Source organism: Squalius cephalus (assembly GCF_949319135.1).
Source record: "Squalius cephalus genome assembly, chromosome: 2".
NCBI classification, from domain to species: Eukaryota; Metazoa; Chordata; class Actinopteri; order Cypriniformes; family Leuciscidae; genus Squalius; species Squalius cephalus.
In genome coordinates, this window is record NC_137123.1 from 54,211,644 (window position 1) to 54,221,943 (window position 10,300).

The 10,300-nt window shown below is 38.5% G+C and overlaps 1 pseudogene across 1 annotated transcript in view; it reads right to left on the bottom strand.

Moving 5' to 3' along the window:
* LOC307149455 overlaps window positions 1-10,300 on the bottom strand; it is a 426,481-nt pseudogene that overhangs the window by 94,731 nt on the left and 321,450 nt on the right. The gene's annotated exons all lie outside the window — the stretch shown is intronic.

Genomic DNA, 10,300 nt, shown 5'->3' on the forward strand with positions numbered 1-10,300 from the left:
ATGGACCTCTGTCACAGCTGCTTTTACTAAGAGCTCCCCCTTTTGAGCAGAGCGGGTATTGCAGTCACAAAAAAGAAAAGAAAAATGTTTTATGACATGTCCAACAGGAATGTTAATCAAATCCTGTTTGACCATAAAAATCGGATTAAGTACTTAAAATACACATTTGATCTAGAAATAACATTTTGATTATATGCATGATGTGTCAAGCCTAATTTTGTTGTCTTTGCAAACACAGAAAGGGTGTAATTCTGCCCTGGTTACCCAACTATAACTCCTAGTAATTAGCTATAACCCTGAGTAATTAGCTCATAGAAAGATTATGGCTTTAAAAAAACACACAATGCCCCCAAAATGTTGTTATCTGATTAGCTCATATACACATATTATATGCCACGGGCAACTGGACCTGGGCTTTATACATGATCAATATACATCTAGCATATGCATGTGTGTGGGTTTATGTATGATCTATGCATGCATGTTTATAAATGTGTGTGCTTGTGTTTTGTGTGTATGTGTGGTTAACACCTGTCGGTGTGTATAATTTAACAGCAGGCAGCTGTTCAGGATTAGTAATCTGGAGTGCAGCCAGTCGATGTGATGCAGTGTGGAATCATTCGCTGGCCTGACCAAAGCATAGAGTGGCCATTATCCACACTCGCTCAACATTGATTTTACTTTATTATTCTTTGCAGCAAGTGGGGAGCAGGCTCTATTCTCACACAATCACCTCTATGTATGTTAGTATAATTGTATGGTGTAAATGGTTGGCACTCTGGACTTTGAATACAGAAATCTCACACCGTGGAAGCTGCTTTGACTGTACGACCTTGAACTTGTGTTCTTCTTCCTTATACCTTTGACCATAAACCATGTTTTAAACGTGATGATTGTAAGTGCATGGCAGTTAACCTCAACATGCTCCTCACAATTAGTAAATTGCTTTGCATAAAAGTGTTGGCAGCACCGACAATAACTAATCATCAGGAATGAATACAGCAGCCAGTGAGCGGCACCCTATTCATTTAGGCTAAGTTGGGTTCCTGTATGCAGCAGGAGTGTTAATTCACCTCAGGGTCAATGTAATTCGCTTCCTCTCTGCTGAGGGTAACCTATGGTGTGAGGTTCCTGTTTTCCTGCTGAGTAACCCTTAGGTAAAGCTGATTACAGAATTGAACTGTACTGTCACTTAAAACATGATGACTCTATATAAAAGTGTCTTATTCTCATCAAGGCTGCATTTAATTGATCAAAAATACAGCATACCCAAGGCGTCACTTTCAACCATGCTTCAATATCTGACGCTCAAAGCACCCTTTAGCGTCCATATGAGACGCATAACCCTACCACAGACCTAAACCTACCCAACCGAAGCGTCACATATTGACGCTAAAGGGTGCTTAGAGCGTCAGATATTGACGCTTCCGAAAGCGTCAGTTACATGACGCCTAAACCTACCCATAACCGAAGCGTCACATATGGACGCTAAAGGGTGCTTTGAGCGTCAGATATTGAAGCATGGTTGAAAGTGACAAAAAGTGACGCCTTAGGTATGAGAATGTGTAGTAATATTGTGAAATATTACCATTTATAATAGCAGCTTTCTATGTGAATATATTTAAAAATGTAATTTATTCCTGTGATGGCACAGCTGACTTTTCAGCAGCCATTACTCACATATTCACATAATCATTCAAAATTCTGATTTGGTGCTCAAGAAACAATTCTTATTTTTATCAATGTTAAAAACAGTTTTTGCTGTTTGATATTTTTGTAGAAAACGTGATGCTTTTTTTTCTTTTTTTCTTTTTTTTTTTCTGGATTCTTCAAATTCAGAAATTTCAAAATAACTTTATATAATATAATATTAAATATCTTTTTTAATATATTGAAATATGTTCAAATAGAAAATAGGTCTTTTCAATTTGTAATAATATTTCACTATATTACTATTTTTTACTTTATTTTTCATCAAATAAATGCAGCCTTGGTGACCAAGAAACTTTGAAAAACATTAAAAAAAAAAAAATCTTAGTGATCCAACGCTGAACCATGAAGTACCCCAGGCCCATCTGTTTGATTACTGTGATTCTACTTTTCCTACCTTCCTTTATCTTTATCTTTTCATCACACAAAGGATAAAAATATTGTGGATTCAGTCAGTGTGAATGATTTTGTTTCTGGAATGATGTCCAGACAGCTGCCATAAACCATAGCCATACTTTCACACCATTGCTTAATTTAATCAACAAGTAAATTCTGTAGTCATGTCACGTTCTTATTAATTAACACTTCAAATGTGGGGAATACAAATTTATAGGGTGTGAGTGAATATTTGTTTTTATATCTGTGGGTGGTGAGTATCTGTGTTCTGTTAACACCCTTTGGTTTCTCATATTCACACAACAGAGAAGATGTAGGGAAATGGTAAAGCATGTTGCATATCAGTTGCTCAACTGATAAGCACACTCTTTAAGTTACAAGAAAGTATTATTTTACATGAATATCAATGCAGCACTAGACATGCTACAATGTAATTTTCACACCAGTGTGGTATCCATGTTCAAACTGACTGGTAATACCGTCGGTTGGACCTAAGATCTAGCCTAGCGCATGGTGTATTTTATTGCGCAAGATCCTGTATGCAATAATGCAAGGAAATTTGATATATGCTATATGGATAACTTAGCAGTGTTTGATTCACTCAATTTATAGGTCAATTTCTATTTATAGGTGTAGGCTATCAGAACATGTATCTGTTCAAATGATCAAATTAAAACAGAACTATTGATATTATAAAATTTCTAACTATTAGAGTCAGTATCATTTAACGAGTTTGCTTGCCCATAAAATCTTTCAGATATTAGGTTAAACTTATTTGGCTTGCTGTCCACTGAAGAGGGGCTCGATGAAGCAGCTTCAACTCGAGCTCTGATATACCCCCCAGTGGCTAAATGTAGGATATGATAATTGAAGGGCAAGGTACCGGAGATGAAGGTGGAGTTTGGGGAGGTGGAGGGATACTGGAACAGCTTGATGCTAGAGAGAGGTAAGCGGCTGCTTATATACTCAGGCTGTTGATTGAAAGATTAGATGGGCTCACTCCTCCCTAACTTGCGTTTAGGAACTTCATATATCGTGGCAAGCCTATGCAAAATTATTCAAAATGTCAAATGAAACAGTATTATTTTGAATTTATATAAAAGTATCACCACCGTAACAGACTTAAGAATGTCAAAGATGCAGCATCTCCGTAAATGCCACAAGCAGCCATTAGAACACATTAATGTCGCCCTACAACTAGCTTACACAGGTAGCATATGCATTATTCATGCACATTACTGCAGGAAGAATTGTTGCTAAATTACATTGGTCTGTGAGAAACCGTGACCTCTCTGCAAGAATCTGTATTCATAACCTGAGACAATTCCACAATTCACCGAGAAAAACAGAGAGGGAAGGGGAAAAAACTGTGACAGAAAAAGAGAGAGGGGTCACATGTTGTGAATCTCGAATTGGTGCTATTAATGTTTGGTAATTTGCTTCATGGGCATGCATAAAAGAGATTAACGGCACATTACTGAATCATATTTACTGAAGCACTATTTGCATAATGGAGTGTGTAATGGAATTTTTACGTGCACTATAATTTCATAAACTTCATAAACGGTAAGTATTTGTGCTTTTCTTGCAGCGTGGGTTTGCAGTCAGATGTCGTTATACTCATAGACTGACTGTTCACAATCCAATAGGATGTAAATATTTGCTAATATTTGTAATATTACGACACTAATACAACAATTCAATGCAGATTCAGTTCCTCACTAAATGATGTGATGCATCACAAAATCTGGACTTTGGTTGGAATTGAGTTCGATTTTATTTGATTATGTTGGTATGATGCATAACTATTTTCAGAATTGTGCAGCTCATATAATTCATATATTTGATGTTATTATAGTAGTTATAATTTATAAGTGAGGATTATTAGTGGGGCTTTCTAAGGAAATGCCTCAGAACTCGGAACTCCTTAGCAACACCATGGCAAACAACCACAACACTTTAGCATTGGGGCAGTGATGGCAAGCATCAATCACATTTTCTTCAAGAAATTAAATTCTGTAATACATAACATATCCATTGTTAGATTTACACATCAGTGTATTTTTAAACATTTTCCCAAAATTTTTGGGGAAAAGGCTAAAAAACAAATAAAATAAAAAATAAAAATACATACATTACTTCAGAAATTTACATGAAACATGATCCTTCAGAAATTATTCTAATATGCTGATTTGGTGTTTAAGAAACAGCAAAAACTGTTTTTTACATTGATAATAAAAATATCCATTATTAATGATTGAGCACCAATAATAATTGAGCATAATTGAGCATATTCAGTAATATTACAATGATTTCTGATGGTTAGTGAGGCACTGAAGACCAGAGTAATGGCTGCTAAAAATTCAGCTTTGCAATCACAGCAATAAATGACATTTAAAAATATTAAAAAAGAAAACAGTTGTTTGGACTTTCAGTTTCATGGACTTTTAGTTTGTTTATCTTAAGTCACATGTTTCCTTTGTCTAATTTCCCGCCACTCTTTAGATCTTCTTGTTTGTCAGTACACATACTGTAACTTTTCTTGTGTCAATGCTCATTTGTCGGTTCTCGTTAAACTTTACGTTAAGTTTGGTGTAGTTATCTTTCTGACAATAAAGTCTGTTCATTTTAATCTTTGTCTTCGAATCCTGCCTACACCATGCTCAGCCATAACGTGACAGAAGAACCGACCGCAACATGGAATATGCATAAATTCCCTGCGCAAGCCTGAGAAGGGCTTTTTTAATAGATTACCCGTGGCTTATCAGTCAACTCGCCCACTATACCAATTATGGCGATAAAACACTAAAATAATTATTTTGTATAGGAGCCCACTACCACCACCCAGTAGACATCCCAGGCATCGAAGGAAACACATGGAGGGAGGCGATCCTTAGATGTCTGGAGAGCGTCTATTTTCAGATGACAGCACCATTCATGCAGTATAACCCAGAGATCAGCCCACCATCACCCTGCACCAAGGAGATTACGCCAGAGCCCCCCACAGACGGAGAGCTTCCACCCGCTGCGACAAAGGAGCCTGCGACTTGGTTCCTCTATCCCTTGGCTCCACCAGAGACCCTCGTCCCTCCGGCTCCACCTCAGTCAGCTGTCACCCTGCCTGTGGCGCAGACTTACGACCCATTCGCTGCGCCAAGTCTCTCCACCCCTTCAGGCTCAGCGGGCTCCGCCCTTCCTCGGTCGCACCGGCTCTGCCTCAGTCCTTGGGCACTCTGGTCTCGCTTTGGACTCTCGTTGCTACGGTTCCGTCTAGGTCTCCAGTGCCACCAGTGTTGCTCAGTTCCATCTGCTCTCTGTCTGCGCCTAGGGCTCCACTTCTATCGACTTCATCTCTGTCAGTCGTCCCCCGGATGCTTTCAGCCAAGTCACCATCATGGCTCCTCCCTCCATCCACCGTGGACCGCCATTCTGGCTGTGCTCTGAGTCAATACCACCTGGCCACTCCTTTGTTCTAGTTTACAGCCACTCTTTAGTTACTATGGTTACAGATTATGATTAGTCATTCTGTTCATCTGTGGTCTAATCAAGCGGCAACATTCTGATCTGAAAAATGAAGCCTACCCGGAAGTGCGAAAAACTGCAATACATCGAAAATCCGCTAGGGGAAGGTCCCAAAAGGGAGCAAATGTCCATAGCCCCCATGTTAAAATGTCCGTTTTCACAGCATAAATTCATGTCTTTACAGGTTGGTCCCATGGACTTTTATTGTATTTTTCGATAGCTTTCGAGTGCCTGACAACGGCGAGGGTAGTGAATTTTTTTCTAACTCGTTAGTTTAGATCGTATTTAGATATAAAATGTATGACAATAAGGGCGTGGTTAACTTTGATTGACAGCTTGATTGACAGCTGACAAGGCAGCGCCACGGAGAATGACAACATAAGAAGCGCCATTTTTTAATACAGTTGACATATAATACTACTGTTTCTGTATCATGAAATGTAGTTTTAAGAGTTTTTCAGGCGAGAATGTAGTTGTTTAAAGCTCAAATCTGTGGTTTATTTAAAGATTTATGAAAATTGTATCCAGTTGATCCAGCGATGACCGGGTGCTCGGCGCGATGTACCCCGCCTGGAACGGTCTTACATCGGCTTGACGTTCTGAGGTTTGCCGCCAATGCCGCGGACTCTGGCGTCTCTGTAGTGGTTAAACATGAGATATAATTCATCTTGTGTGTATCTAATGGGCGATTTTTGGTCTCGTGAATCTATATTTTTTTCCCTGGGCAATCGTTTTGGCTGAGGGGAAGTTTCATAACTTTATAAGCTATTTAACTTTATGTATGGTTAAACTCACGCTGACTTTGTATGTTTGATTGAATTGTTTGCTTTATTTGTATAGCTTCTTACACCTTTTACTTATACTTTTATAATGGCTAATATTGATAAAACTGAAATTTAACAAAAAGAGACTGGAGTTTTGTCATTTTAATACAACGAAGATGGTAATGTTGTTTACTGCAAAATCTGTTGTTTAGTACAAATGCACATATTGCCTGGACCATAAAATGTTTAATATTTTTATATTATATTTAAAATGAAAAGAGGCAGATTTGTGTTATATTTTGTTTTGTTTTTCATAAATAGGCAAACGTTATGTGCAGTTGAATATAATCAATATGCGTTGCCTGAACCACATTTGTGTGGCTATAATGTTTAAGATTTCTTTAAATGAAAACGAAAAGAGTTAGTATGGTGTTTTATAACATATTTCGTTGCCATAGACTGTAAAAAAATAGTTCGTTGCCTGAAATATACCCGGAGTAGCAGAGCGAGCTGAGTGACGCGCGCTGCGTTAGAAGGTGGGCGGGGTTAGGATTTCCCAAGATTTTCCAAGATGGCGCCGCCCATACCCCCCATAAACGGCTTCAAACCCGTTCTTCAGAAAGTCTATGGGTGACGTCACAGACGCTTTGTCCATATTTTTTTACAGTCTATGGGTCTAATTAGTTCTCTGTGTTTGTCAGTATATCTGTATCAATGCTCCTTTGTCGGTTCTCATTTATGTTAAGTTTGGTGTAGTTCTCTTTCTGCTAATAAAGTTTGTTCATTTTAATCTACACCACGCTCAGGCATAACGTGACAAAAACGACACCTCGCATATGGAAAAATTTAAGGCAAAACTTGATTTTGCTGTGATCTCATGTGAGTGACAGGTTGTCCCGCCCTCGCGTCGAAAAACGCATCATCAGAGAAGAGATGTAAGTGTGTTAAAATAAAGTTAAAATAATGATGTGCATGCATAAATCATTTATAATAATTATTATTCCATAAAAAAACATCTCGGTGACCTTAAATTGTAATAATTTTACACAATATTACTGTTTTTAACTGTAATTTTGATCAAATAAATGCAACCTTGGTGAGCATAAGAGACTCCTGTTAAAACCCATTAATTTGTTTCTGAACAGGAATGAAATCTTAATTATCCCACACTTTTAACCAGTAGTGTACACAGCATTGAGTAACCACAATCAGCAAATAACAACAGACCTGAACTTCAATGAGAATTTCCCTCTCTTTCAGAGAAGAGGTATTTGTCATCTTATCGGGCTAATGAATTTACTTTATCCTTTTCTTTTCTCTGTCGTGTTTGATGAATTCACTATGGAAATTACCATGGAGGCCTACGGGGGGCCCGTGGAGGATAACACACAGTACATATTAGGGAGGATATGTCTCCCTGTGCTGACTGGAACTAGGGAAATAAGTTCTCATATCAAAACACTCCACACATACATGGCCTCCCTAGAGATGGTGTGAGAACAGAGCCAGACAGGGATAGTGAGAAGATGGAAGCAAAAACAGGGACAGTGAGTGGCCGACAGAGGCCCTGTTTACACCTGGTATTAACATCTGTCTTGATGTCAGCCAAAATAGATTTCTGTTTACACCTAGTTTTAACATGTGTCTCGATGCATCGACTAATTGGATTTCACTGAAGGAAGGCCAGTTGTCCTTTCCTTTTCTGTTCAAGCAAGATGAAAAAGACAAGGTGACAAAGTTTTGTAATCAATATGATATTATGAAATAATATTCTTAAAGTAAATAATGTAATTTATAGCCTAATTTAAATCATAAATTTATTATTGTAGATTATTTTACATATTTTGTCTGTTCGGTACATACATTATAATTATACTACAGCTGCTGAATGCTTCAATCTGATTGGTTGATGAATGTTTTAAGCTAAAGTAGTTCCAGGCAGGTCTTGACCGCATTATAGATCACTTCGCCTAAAACAAAAGAACCAAAACCCACTAACACTTTGACCAAGAAATGTTGCCTTCATGTGATATCGGAAATGTCCTACTTCCTATACTTCGTAAGTTGTGATGCATTCAACTTACATTCAAGTGCTTTGTTGTCAGAAAGAACAGGAATCATGGAGAACAACAGGTTTATTTTTGCTTATTTATTGGGGAACCTTATTAAACCAAAATAATATTGAGCGTCCCATTCATTAACAACAATATAGCCTAATCACCGCGCTATCTATGGATAGCTTGCTGACGATTAATTCAGGAATTTCTGTCAAATTAGGCTATTTTAGCTGTACAATACGCTTCAAATGATTATTCATATAATATTAATTATTTTAATTACAAAACAAGATTATAGCTGTTGGGAAAAAATAAAATAAAATAGAGAATACCAGTCAGAGCAGCAATCGTTCTCCCCTCCGCTATAAAGTTTATGGCACGTCCAACTGGGACTTGGGTGTCAAAATTATCCCAGAGCTTCCAGTGGTAAATACGACTTGAGAAGGCGTTCATGTCCAATTTTTAAGTAGGAAAATCATATTTACTATAATTCTGATAGCACGTGAATGCAGCATTACTTATTTGGCTTCTCTTAACCAATGATTTTCTAATACTAGTGTACTGAGCCAATCAGAATTTAGCTTGGGCCTATCTCTTAGCTCCGCCTATACCAACCTAAGGGCTGTTTCTGATTGCATGTGAAAAAGGTATAGAATGATCAAACTAGCAAACAACCCAACCTTATTCCAGGCTACGTTTACACGTGGATGGCTATTTTCATAAACGGACATTTCACCCCTCTTCGTTTTCAGAAATAACATCGTGCACACAAACCCGTGTATATGCTGTCAAGAGCATGCCAAACTTGTAGGTGGCAGTGTAACGAGAAGCTCAAGCCCACGGTAGACAATCAGAATCCCGAAAATAGTCGCACTCTGTGACGTCGCTGCCTAAAACTCAGTTTTTCCATAGACAGTATATAAACTGGACACAGCAACCCCATTGGATTCAACGGAGACAAGTGAAGTCAATTAGAAGCTCTCACTTCCTGGGGGTCGACCGTACTGCGCAGACTCAAACTGAGCTTGACAACGTAGATGTGACGTGAGCAACCCGTCTGTCTTCTAGTAGCTGTGCCAAGAGAAATCTGAATCATTCCCTTCCAAAACTTGCAGAGACGGAGATCATGAGTAGGAGTGTCCATGAGCTAGGAGCAGGAGAAACTTTTGCTAGGTATTCTGATTAATTATTTTGTCATTTTGCCTCCACGTCCCCCCGATTGCACGTGAGCTTCTGCTACTGTCCATACGGTAATTTCTCTACTGTGCGACAGAGAGTCGCGTGGTTATGATGCAATCGTTAGCCTATTTTTACAAAAATTGCTTCTACAGGGCCATAACATAAGCTACAAGGTAATGGAGCCTTTTATACATTTTTGTGTTTCTTTAGAAATAAATAATGGTCAAATGGAGTCTTTAAACGCCTCAGATGTAAAGTTATTCGCTGTCAAAGTGACGCCAAAATGAATGGGAGTCAATGGAATGCTAACAGCAGGTGGGGGTCCGCTAATCAATGGAGGCGCCCGGGGAAGCTTCAAAATTATATGAAACCCTGCCCCCCTGCGTTTTTCTCAGTTTACATGCAAACGTGCAAACGAAGTTTTCCAAAATCTCCACTCTGGCCGGAGTTTTTAGAAAGAATCGTTTTCAGAGGCGAATTCTCTGTTTGCGTGTAAACGAAGGGCACAAACGAAGGGAAATGTCTCCGTTTTTCAAAATAGCCATGTACGTGTAAACGGGGCCTTATTCCAGACAAGCACTGCGTAACATTAACCAACATTTACCAAGGTAACTCTCTCTACACTTACATTTAACTCCTTGGCAGTTCCAGACAAAATCATTCGGAGCCCGA